At 43.4% G+C, this 12,043-nt stretch overlaps 1 long non-coding RNA gene across 1 annotated transcript; it reads left to right on the top strand.

The window, feature by feature from the left end:
* The first annotated feature begins 825 nt into the window (after window positions 1-825).
* LOC133497753 (uncharacterized) lies at window positions 826-11,934 on the top strand. The gene is made up of 2 exons (XR_009794101.1): window positions 826-961; window positions 11,217-11,934. It is a non-coding gene; the product is annotated as an uncharacterized LOC133497753 (long non-coding RNA).
* Window positions 11,935-12,043: the final 109 nt, after the last annotated feature.

Here is a 12,043-nt window from a genome sequence, read left to right as displayed (position 1 = left end):
TTAAAAATGAAAAAAATGTCAAGCTCACACGACCAGTTTTAATTCTACATGCCAAACTTTGAGAACCCCCCCAACATATTCCAACCTGTAAACCTTGTCCTCCACAAAGTTTGGGAGTACAAAGATGGCGGCGGGTGGCTTCAATCAATCGACATACAGCTAGCTATGTATGCGCTATCCAGTCTTTCTTTTTTCTTTTTTTTTAAGATCAGTGGTCGTATCCCGTGCGCATTTTGAACGGCAAAAAAAAACCCCCAAAAACTGTCAGTAACTACCAACGCGCACGCGCAAAATTGGCTCATTAGAATTGTTCGGCGGGAAACAGTCAGTGGTCCAGTTTTTCGCCGGAGTCACAATGAGTGAAATAAATTCAATTCAGTCTTTACGTTCAGTGCCGTTTTCCCGGAGAACTTTTGAGGAAAAGAACAATATAATTTCACATTGGTCGGCCTACTCCTGAAGTAGTCATCACGATGACGGGGAAGAATTTCGTCCGTCACTTTCAAGCTAGCACAAACAAAAATGGCTAGCCGGCTGTTAGCCACAGGTTAGGAAACTGTTCTGTCCGCCCCGTCTCCGTCCCCCCCACGGAACACGCAGTCTGGACTCCGACAGGTTATGATGATTTAAACAACATTCACACTCCTGTGAGCAAGCGCGTGCGTGGATCTCTGCACAAACTTTGTGTGGTAAAACGTCTCAGAATTTACAAGTTCATTGTGCGGCGCGATGTCAAAAGTCTACAAACTCTTCCTCACCTTACCATCCACAACTCCTTCGGTGGAAAGAACATTTTCTGGACTAAAACGGATCAAAACCTATCAGCGCAATGCCATGGGACAGCAGAGAATGTCTGACCCTTGCCATGATGTCTGTTGAACGGAAGATGCTCCAGAACACCAAGTCAGATGAAAGTCATCGTGGAGTTCACCAAGAAGGCCCAGAGGATGGAAGTTATAAGGTAGGACATTGATTTATTGTTGTGATTGTCCTGTAACTGCCCTTATCAAATATGTCACATATGACACACATGACACACGATACATGACTGTGTGTCCATCAACTTGCGTCAGTCCTGAATATTTCCGCTTTAACTTTATACCTACACAATCAATGTGAGGACGTCTATCAAAATCATGTTGATGTCGTAGTTAAAAAAAAACTACCATGTGTTTTTTTAATCATTAAATACCCCAAACATTTTCAGCTCGGGGCCTACCGTGTGCTCGCATGTGTGTCACTTCAGCATGACCACGGGTCGCCACACAGACACACACAAATACATATCCATCCATCCATCCATCCATCCATCCATCCATCCATCCATCCATCCATCATCCATCCATTTTCTTAGCCACTTATCCTCATGACTGTCACGGAAGTGCTGGAGCCCATTTATATATATATATATATATTATATATATATATTATATATATATATATATATATATATATAGATGATGGAGGGGGAAGGATTCACTTAAAGAAAAATGCAATTTGGGCGCAAGACTTTCTTCCAAATGAACAGGAATTTAACAGAAACCAAGTCGACACACTTGATATGCTTTTGTGGACCACAATATAATGATCCAAGTCTGACTGTGATATGCTAGATCAGGGGTGTCAAACTCATTTTTCTCATGGGCCACATTGCTGTTCGGGTTTCCCTCAGAGGGCCATTATGACTGTGGAACAAAAATATTTAATCATCTCATCATATTTTACATCATCAATTTATGAACTAGTTTTGAAATCACAAAGCAAGGGTCATGTGTTTTTCAACTATTCACGTTTGGTAACAGAAATGCTTGTAGTATCTCAACTTTACCATTTATGATGTATCCATCCATCCATTTTCTATGCCGCTTATCCTCACGAGGGTCACGGGGAGTGCTGGAGCCTATACCAGCTGTCAACGGGCAGGAGGCGGGGTAGACCCTGAACTGGTTGCCAGCCAATCGCGGGGCACATCAAGACAAACAGCCGCACTCATAATCACACCTAGGGGCACTTTAGAGTGTCCAATTAATGTTGCATGTTTTTGGGATGTGGGAGGAAACCGGAGTGCCCGGAGGAAACCCACTCAGGCACGGATGGAACATGCAAACTCCACACAGGCGGTCCGGGATTGAACCAGGGGCCTTAGAACTGTGAGGGCAACGGTTTACCAGCTGAGCAACCGTGCCGCCCCTTTTATGTTATATGAGAATTTGAAATTTTGGTACAGATTTTTACAAGAATCATGGAAATTGACACTCTAGATTTGGCTCCGCGGGCCACATAAAATCACGTGGCCGGCCAGATCTGGCCCCTGGGCCTTGAGTTTGACACCTGTGTGTTAGATAATGATGTAATTATGTATATCAATGCATAATTTGTTTTACATTCATTATGTTCTATATAATACCATGTACGATGCACCAGGAGGTGAACTTACCATGAGGCAAGCACAGAGATTTTAAGGGGCCAAGTTGACTTTGAAAGAAATTTGTTTTCGTCTTAATTCACACAATTGAAAACAAAACAAATGCTCAATCCAACGTGGTTGTTTCGTGTGCTCCCGCTGCGGATGTGCAGAAATGATTCCGGAAGATGGTCGGAAACGAAATTGTTGCCGCATTTGGAGAGCAAATGCCATGAAGGCAAGAGGAAAAAAGTACTTTGCATTAAAATGAGCAACAGTGGCGGTTCTAGTGAAGGGTTGTTGGGGCAGTGCCCACCAACATGGTGTTTGCCCCCCCGCCCCCTCTCCCATCACCCTCAAAACTGTCCGTTACCATATGTCACATAGATAACTGAACAATATAAATATCTCTCATGGTATCTATCCATAGACTCACCAGAAAAAAACATTGGGAACAGCTTCACAGTCTAATTCCGTCCGATAGAGGAGCGCATGTCTGAAAATTTCTTGACAAAGTTGTTGATGAGACTCACTTTTGATTGAGGATCGGATATTTAAAGTAGTAGCGGAGAATATGTGAAGCACTAGCGCAGGAGCAGTGAACTTTGACAAAAGGCCCGCAAACCACGCCGTTTGCAAATAGCGCCTTTCTTCCTTTATTGCTAAGGTACATAACAGGAGATCAATTATTAACAACACCAGCGACCTGAATATGAATCATAGTCGCGCCAGACATTTGTCAGCGTTTACTTTTAACTTCCTTGGAAGGGGAGGTGGTGGTGGGGAGGAGCGGGGGAAGCCCCGCCAATGAGGAGAGGACGGCGGCGCTGGGAGGTGGTGAAGTGTTAACACCTGCGGGGCAAATCGCAACGCATTTCTCTGCCGGCAGGAATCTCTGCGTTCAGCGCCACACCCCGGTCGGTCGATCTGGGGGAGTCCCGTCCATCTGTCAGCCCACGAGCCCAGACCGGCTCCGCCCCCGTCGCGCTAATCCCGCTCCGCAGGCAAGGCGCTTCTTTGATCTCCTTGATATGATGCTCATTACTCACGTGTAATTGTAATAGGATGTCCGCTAATGACTTCAAAGAGCGTACCGATACATGCACCTGAGCCGGAGATCACGCATACGGAAACCGTTTGTATTAATATCTTATCTGAGTTAAAAAAAAAAAAATAATAAATGAAAGTTGGAAGTAAAAGCAAGAATATCGAATAAATCCTCAAATGCTTTTGATATTCTTGATATTGAAAAATGGCTCGCTAATCTAAAACGACATTACAAAAGTGATCCTGGGCGGCACAGTGATCCGCTTGAAAACGTTAGCCTCACAGTTCTGAGGTCCCGGGTTCGATCCCGGACCCGCCTGTGTGGAGTTTGTATGTTCTCCCCGTGCGTGTGTGGGTTTTCTCCGGTTTCCTCCCACATCCCAAAAACATGCATCATTAATTGGACACTCTAAAATTGCCCCGAGGTGTGATTGTGAGTGCGACTGTTGTCTGTCTCCATGTGCCCTGCGATTGGCTGACGACCAATTGAGGGTGCACCCCGCCTCCTGCCCGTTGACAGCTGGGATTGGCTCCAGCACCCGACGCGACCCTTGTGAGGATAAGCGGCAAAGAAAATGGATGGATGGATATAGTGAGATAAAACTGTTCACTTGTTGACACCTACTAGTACTATTAGTGGCAATATACAATTGACCCCTCCGTGGATATTGCGCAATCCGCGTCACTGACCAATCAGAGGCCAGAGATCTGCATAAACCAAAGCCCGTTTTTGCTCCCGCCATTTTCTCAGACAACATTGAATGGTCCAGTATAGGTTTTGTTAGCGTTTTATCGCGTATTTGGGTCATTTAACAAAAAATATGGTTAAGAGGTGTAGTCACGGACTTTGTAATAGTGACGACAGGTATCCCGAAAGGCGAGTTGGTGGAGTTCCATTCGTACCCTTTCCAAAACCGAAGACCCAGTCCGAAAAATGCCTTCGATGGATCAAACTTTGTGGAAGACCGCATCATCAACTAAATCCATCTAATATCAACCGGAACACATGTTTGCACGAAGGTATGCCCTATATTTGATTTTCAATGCATGTCTCGTATAAATGAATTCGAAGTTCTTCGCTAGCATAACACTGCTGCGTGTGAACCATTGACACACTTATTCTTTGTTGAGCGATGTTTAGCGATGATCGAACTGCACAAACGTATTGATTTCTTGCTGGCACACGGCCGAAGCTTAACCAGACTGTGTTTGCACGAAGATATGCCCTAAATTTGATTTTTAATCCACGTCTCGTATAAATGAATGAAACGTTCTCCGCTAGCACAACAGTGCTACGTGTGAACGATTGACACACTTATTCTTTGTTGAGCGATATTTAGCGATGATCGGACTGCACAAACGTGTCGCTTTCTTGCCGGCTCGCGGCCGAAGCTTAACCAGACTGTGTTTGCACGAAGATATGCCCTAAATTTGATTTTTAATACACGTCTCGTATAAATGAATGAGACGTTCTCCGCTAGCATAACACCGCTACGTGTGAACGATTGACACACTTATTTTTTGTTGAGCGATATTTAGCGATGATCGGACTGCACAAACGTGTCAATTTCTTGCTGGCTCGCGGCCAAAAGTTAACCAGACTGTGTTTGCACGAAGATATGCCCTAAATTTGATTTTTAATCCACGTCTCGTATAAATGAATGAGACGTTCTCCGCAAGCATAACATTGCTACGTGTGAATGATTGAATGTAATCAGAAGCATGGCGTCTGTCTCAGTTAACAATGTATTGTATTGTATTTGCCATTTCTTACAAATTGTTTGTCTTATGTCAGCGCACGTGGCGTGACGTCACTTCAGGAGGCGTGGTTAAGTGCCCTGTACGGAGGGGTCAATTCTACGAGCCAACATCTAGTGGTTCACTAGCGCAACTAATAGCATGCAGCAGAGCCCAGTTTTTCCTCACTAGTAACATGGAGCATGCCAAAATTGTCAAACTAGTGTACGGAAATATCAGACAGTAGTGGGAAAAAGAATGTTACTAGGTGGACACGGTTGTTCTCGTGAAATGTACATAGACATTTGGTGCTACTAGTAAGGTCCAGAAAGCTATTAGTAGTAGTAGACAGATGCTTACCAGTTGGGTTTAGGGGTGTTACTAGTGCATAACAGTTTACTAATAAAGTGTCATTGTATACGAGTAGGCACCACTTGTGGATAAAACATAACTAGTGTTGTGATGTACTACATTTCTGCTTCTCAAGTAGCAGTTTACCTGTTCTCACTTCACGTCCGCTTTCAAGGAATTACCAGAACATAATGAAACAAAATTTTTTTATCTTCCTGCACACTTTTTCTAAATTTGCATTTCATAATGAGGCTGACTGATTAAAATTCAGTGTGGCATAAATGACAGCATTATCTTTTCTTTTTTTTGTCTGCTCCCGGCGTCCCAGTGTCGGCTTGCAATGTTTGGGCTCACCTTCAGGGGCGTCGTGCGAAAACATGCCGGCCCGCCGCCGTCGTCGTCTGCCTGCGCCGTCCTCGCTGTCATCCGGTGAAAAATAGCGAGAAGCGGGGCCGCATCGGGGCGGAACGTTCACCCGAGTGGGCTATTGTATCTCTGCGCCGTGGTCAGAGAAACAGAAAAGCCATTGTAAGGGCGGCCTTTATGAGGCATGGGTGACCCCGCTGCCCGTGTGCGCTAGCGTCCCGACGTGGGTGACGCACGTGTGTGTGTGTGTGTGTGTGTGCCTGTGGGATGATAATGAGTGACAGTAGCAACTGTTGCCTGTGAGAGTTCCAAGCTCGGCTCTCTCACTAAGTACTCACTCAAAGCGGAAAGTGCAAAAGCCGAGTGGAGATCTTTGGCATCCAGTTTAAGGGCCGTGGACTAGTACCCCGGTTTGCCTCACTAATAAGACAATTCAGCGCACAAGCTTACCGGTGACATTTTTCACAACATTGCCACTTTTGGTCTACTAGTACGCAATTGTCGAGGATGGAACTTATGGGTAGCAAAAAAAAAAAATAAAAACATGGCCACTAGAAGTTTTGTCTCACTCGTAGTACGTGGTAGTATTTAGTTGTCATGCTAGTATGCAAAGTTTCTCCACAAATGTGTGGTAGTGTTACAATGTACAGGAAAGCAGTAGTGGAAAATATCTTACTTGTAAGATGGTCTACTAGTGCAGTGGATTGTCTTAATAGTGAAGACAAAAGAGCATTCGTACTCATAAATCCTCACACACCCAAACATGCTCACAGAAACTATAAAACCTCTTCCACGTGAAAACACGCAAACAGACACACCCCAAAAACTTTTTGCACACAAAAAAAAAATACTCACACACACCAGAAAAATTAAAGCGATTTCCTTGACAAGATCTGTGTACTGTACTAGTAGTACATGATTAGTCTCACATTCACATACACACACACACACACAAAACACTCGCCCAAAAACCTTTTATATATGTCTATGATTTGTCAGTCCAAAATTCTGGGTGAAAGTTTTTAGAGAGGCGGCACGGTGGGTCAGCTGGTAAAGCGTTGGCCTCACAGTTCTGAGGAACCGGGTTCAATCCTGGCCCCGCCTGCTTGCAGTTTCCATGTCCTCCCCGTGCCTGTGTGGGTTTTTTCTCCGGGTGGGCACTCCGGTTTCCTCCCACATCCCAAAAACATGCAACATTCATTGGACACTCTAAATTGTCCCTAGGTTTGATTTTGAGTGCGGCTGTCTCTATGTGTCCTGCGATCGGCCGGCGACCGGTTCAGGGTGTACCCCGCCTCCTGCCCGTTGACAGCTGAGATAGGCTCCAGCACTCCCCGTGACCCTCGTGAGGATAAGAGTCTCAGAAAAGATGGATGGATGAATGAATGAGAGGTTTTTGTGTGTATTGTTATTCTTGTTGTTGTTGTGAAAATAGCTTGTGTCAGGGTTTTTGGGTGAGTGTTCAGATTTTTAATGTTTTTTTTTTTTAATTTTATGTGGAGGAGGTAAATGGCATTTTTAACCTGTACAGCATGCGAATCAGAAATGTAAACGTACACATTCATGCATTAGTGAGGGGAAATGAACATTTTACACACATTATTAATTAATAATTTAAAAATTGCAATTTAACAGTGGGGGGATGAAGAGAGTTCGCGGACAGACTTAATCCATACATTGTTCTTATATATATAAAATTTAAATTTAAAATTAAAAAAAATAATTCATCCATATTTTAGCTTGTGACCAATAGAAATGTATTGACTAAAGTAAACTTAAAAGTAGTACACTTTTGACATAAATCAAAAGTGTAACTTGACAAAAGGTAACAAAATAGTCTCTAACAAAATTATTTGAATTTTTACTCCCCTCTCCCTCCATTTACCTGAAATGCTAATCATTGCTTTTTTGCTAAGTGTAAAAAAAAAAAAAAGAAAAGAAAAAAACAAACAGTGCTCAGGATAAAAAATATAGTAAGTTTTATTCAATGTTCATATTCTCACTTTGTGTTAAAGTATTTTTTTTTTTTATGTAGACAAAGTACCGGTAATAATTTTGAGCGGGATCAAAATAAAATTTAATGTAATGTATTCATACTGTAGAACACATTTTATAATCAGGTAACAACTCAATCTGCTTTACATGATTAAAGCATTATCAAAATACAGACAAAAATAAAAACTACCTTAAAAAACATATAAGAACAAAGAAGAATAAAACAATTAAATCATATAACCACCTGCAACTGGGCCATGTACATCATCTTTAGTATAATTGATATTTATCTAATAACAAGACAAAAACACTCAAAAAATGTAAGAAAAACACATTGTACTCACCAGAAACACTGATTATTTATTGTATTAACATTTGCAGAATGTTCCAGAAGTGTTTTGCTAGTCCAAGTCAGACCAACCAATCAGGACGAGAAAGGTCTGACGTCTGAATTCTGATTGGTTCGAGAAATTGCTAATATAGTTGAAGTTATATGGGTTTGAAGGCCCTTGGCAGATTAGCTTGACATAGCAACGCAAGGAGGCCCAAACCTGATTGGACAAAAACAATGAAGTCCACAATCACATACAGTCCTGCAAGTAGTGCCGAGGGGACACGAACAGAATATGAATGAGGAGAATAGGCTGAAAATGTAGGTCAACCCTTCCCATCATGTTGACCACCACCGGGCCCGTTTTTTCAAAAACATATAATATAAATGATTAAAAAAAGAAATAAAAAAAAAGATTATCTGGATTATTTCTGTGACGACGCCAGGCCGATGACAGGAGACAGCAGTCATCATCCGAGGCATCCCACGTGTCGAATTACCGATTGTGTCACACTAAATAAACCAGATTAGACGCTGAACCCCCCACCCCACACGCCCCCAGCTCCCCTCGCCGCTCTTTTCATGTGGGTGCCCCGTGTCTAACCTTGGGCTCTCTCCAGGGATCAGTGCCATGTGTCCCTTCAGCTGTGGTGAATATTAAAACCAAAGCCGTTGAGAGAGAGAGAGAGATACTCGCCACGTTCCATGTGTTCGTTCACAGGCTTGATGCCATCAACAAAGGAATGTGATTGACATTTGTGTGTGTTTTGAGTGGAGGAAATGTGTGTGTGTTCCCGGCGATGACATTGAATGCTGCGGCTCACAAAAACACACGCACACACAAAAGAATGTTGCATGAATTTGTGTCACAAGTACAGCGCCATTCATTGTGTGACGGGACAAAAGCGCAACAGTGCGTTGTCAACGATGACACGAAAAAAAACAACCTCACACACATAAAAAAAAAATACAATAAAATATCTAATTTATGCAGAATCTTCTCACTGAAACAAAAAGCCTCGTACACAAAGGGAGAAAAATACAGTCATCATAATTTTGGCATAATTTTTGTCTCTGTGAGAGGTAAATATTGTGTTTTTGGGGTGTGTGTGAGGTTTTTGTTTCTCTGTGTTGCTTGCCTCACCCCCCCCCCCAAAAAAAAGCTTTTTTTTTTAAGATGTTTTGTGTAAGAGGTTTGTTCGTGTGTGTGTGTGTTTCTTGGTGTGTGTGAATTTTAAATTAAATCAAATTTTTATTTGTGTGTGAGGTATTTGGTGCTTATGAGGTTGTTTTTGTGAGTTTTGTCTCTCTCTTTGAATGTGATATTTTTGGGTAAATTGATATCCATCCATTTTCTTTGCCGCTTATCCTCACTAGGGTCACGGGGTAGTGCTGGAGCCTATCCCAGCTGTCAAAGGGCAGGAGACGGGCTACACCCTGAACACTGGTGAACTCACAATCACACCTCGGGGCAATTTAGAGTGTCAAATTAATGTTGCATATTTTTGGGATGTGGGAGGAAACCGAGAACATGCAAACTCCACACAGGTGGGGCCGGGATCGAACCTGGGTCCTCAGAACTGTGAGGCCAACGCTTTACCAAGCTGACCCACTGTACCACCCGCGTGTGTGTGTGTGTGTGTGTGTGTGTGTATATGTGTGTGAGCTTTTTGTGCATGAAAGTTTTTTTTAAGCGTTTTTCTTGTGTGTGTGTGTGTGTATAGTAAGAGCTTTTTTGGGGGGGGGTGGGGGGAGGGGGTGGGGTGTTGTGAATTACACAGCATGTCATACACGATCGCAGGTGACAGGTTCTACTCAACAGCATCTCCAGAAATACAAGTTGAATGACTTGACAGGCCTAGTCGCGAGTGCGAGTGTGTGTTTTAGGGTCCGCCGCGAGGGTGCGTTTGCTAATCCCGCACCCAGGTGCTCGGGATCCCTTCTGACTGGTAAGGGATGGCGCGTGGTGCCTTCGTGTCTCAGGGATCAGCTGCCCCTAAGTCGGGGGCTTAAATCTGGAGATCCGGCCCAAGAGTTATAAATCTACTGAGGCTGCGTGCCACAAATAGTGCAGCGGCAAAAGCTTTTGGGGGGGGGGGGGGTTGAGCTCTCAAACACATACGCACATGCATGTTGCCCATCTGAAGGACTGAATTTAAATCGCCCTTGAAAGATCAGGCGTTCATGTGTTCTCAGTGTGGGATTGAACAGCGCCCTCTTCTGGTAGATGACGTGCATCGCTCATGCACATGCTCAAATTGTTCACGATAGGGTTCGGTGACGACACATTAAGATAACAGGAATGTTTTGCTACAACTTACAGGAGGCCCCGTAGCTCAATTTACATGAAAAATAACATCTGAAATTCTCAATATGTCCATACTCTCTTCCAGTTTCTCTGCATTTGGCGATCTTATGATCCAACGACTTTTGACACCCTGAAAATGGATTATAAGTGGAATCAACACAAAAAAATTAATAAAATAGTAATTGTAGAGGTGGCACAGTGGCTCAGCTGGTAAAGTCTTGGCCTCACAGTTCTGAGTTTGCATGTTCTCCTCGTGCCTACGTGGGTTTCCCCCGGGCACTCCGGTTTCCTCCTAAATCCCCCAAAAACGCACAACATTAATTGGATACTCTAAATTGCCCCTAGGTGTGATTGTGAGTGCAGCTGTTTGTCTCCATGTGCCCTATGATTGGCTGGCAACCAGTTCAGGGTGCACCCCGCCTCCTGCCCGTTGACAGCTGGGATAGGCTCTAGCACTCCCAGCAACCCTCGTGAGGATAAGCGGCAAAAGAAAATGGATGGATGCAATTGTGGATGGTTTACTTAGAAATGAAAGTGTCAGTCTTTCCTCAAAGGTCTGCGGTTGGTTCAGAATGCAGCCCTTTGCCTCGTAACTGGAACACATGAGGAACATTTCATACCTTCCTTGGTGTTCAACACAGCATATGACTTGGGCCCTTTTATTTGTCCAATTTCAGAGGCCAGTCTTCACTCAGACATCTCCGGTCGTTCCAAATGCTGCTGCTCATCTCTTAACTAGAGCACGGGGTCGAGTTTTGCCACTTAAATTTTTGCTTTCCAAACAAATCTGATGAAAAGGCCGAAGGATCGATTGCCAGCGTCCAACTACGAGGCTGCAGGGGTCCTGCGGCATTAAACAGACTCGAACGCGGTCAGAGAAGAAGTCTTTTATTCAGCACGGTTTCAAATGTTTTCAAAGGAGAGAGAGAGCAAGGAGATGATTGTTTGAGGGTGACAGGGCAAACATTGAGGATCAAATGTACAAGATCCCCCCCGAGCAATAAATGTTCCACAATGTGAAATCCCCTGCAGTAAGAGCGTAACTACAGAAGTACCGTCCTATTGTGTGTACTAAGTACTTAAGTAGTCCAACCTGACCTTCATAACTATGAGTTCTTTCTTTCATGTGTCATAGCACGAAGTCCATCTCGAAACAAGTCAACTGGAGGGAAAAAAGCAAACAATGCAAATCACTTTTTTTTTTTCCTCATTTGGGCACCATTTTTTTTTTTTTTTGGTTGAAAAAAAAACTAACAACCAATCTAGGACTGTCCACCAAGCATTACCACTCATACAACTTCTAATTGCAGCTTGGAATCAAATACTGCATGAAAAATAACATCCCATAATGTGCCACAAATTCATATCCGTTTTTTTTTTTTTTTTTTTTTTTTTTGCATAAACAACAGTTTTGCTTCTAGTGAGCAGTTGGAGAACTTCATGGCGACAGCTTTGACCTACAATGACCTCAGAAAGAAAAGCGTTCAGGGGGCAGCGGTGTGTA

This window comes from Syngnathoides biaculeatus, chromosome 3 (genome assembly GCF_019802595.1).
Source record: "Syngnathoides biaculeatus isolate LvHL_M chromosome 3, ASM1980259v1, whole genome shotgun sequence".
Lineage (NCBI taxonomy): Eukaryota > Metazoa > Chordata > Actinopteri > Syngnathiformes > Syngnathidae > Syngnathoides > Syngnathoides biaculeatus.
This window is presented reverse-complemented; position numbering and strand designations above follow the sequence as displayed.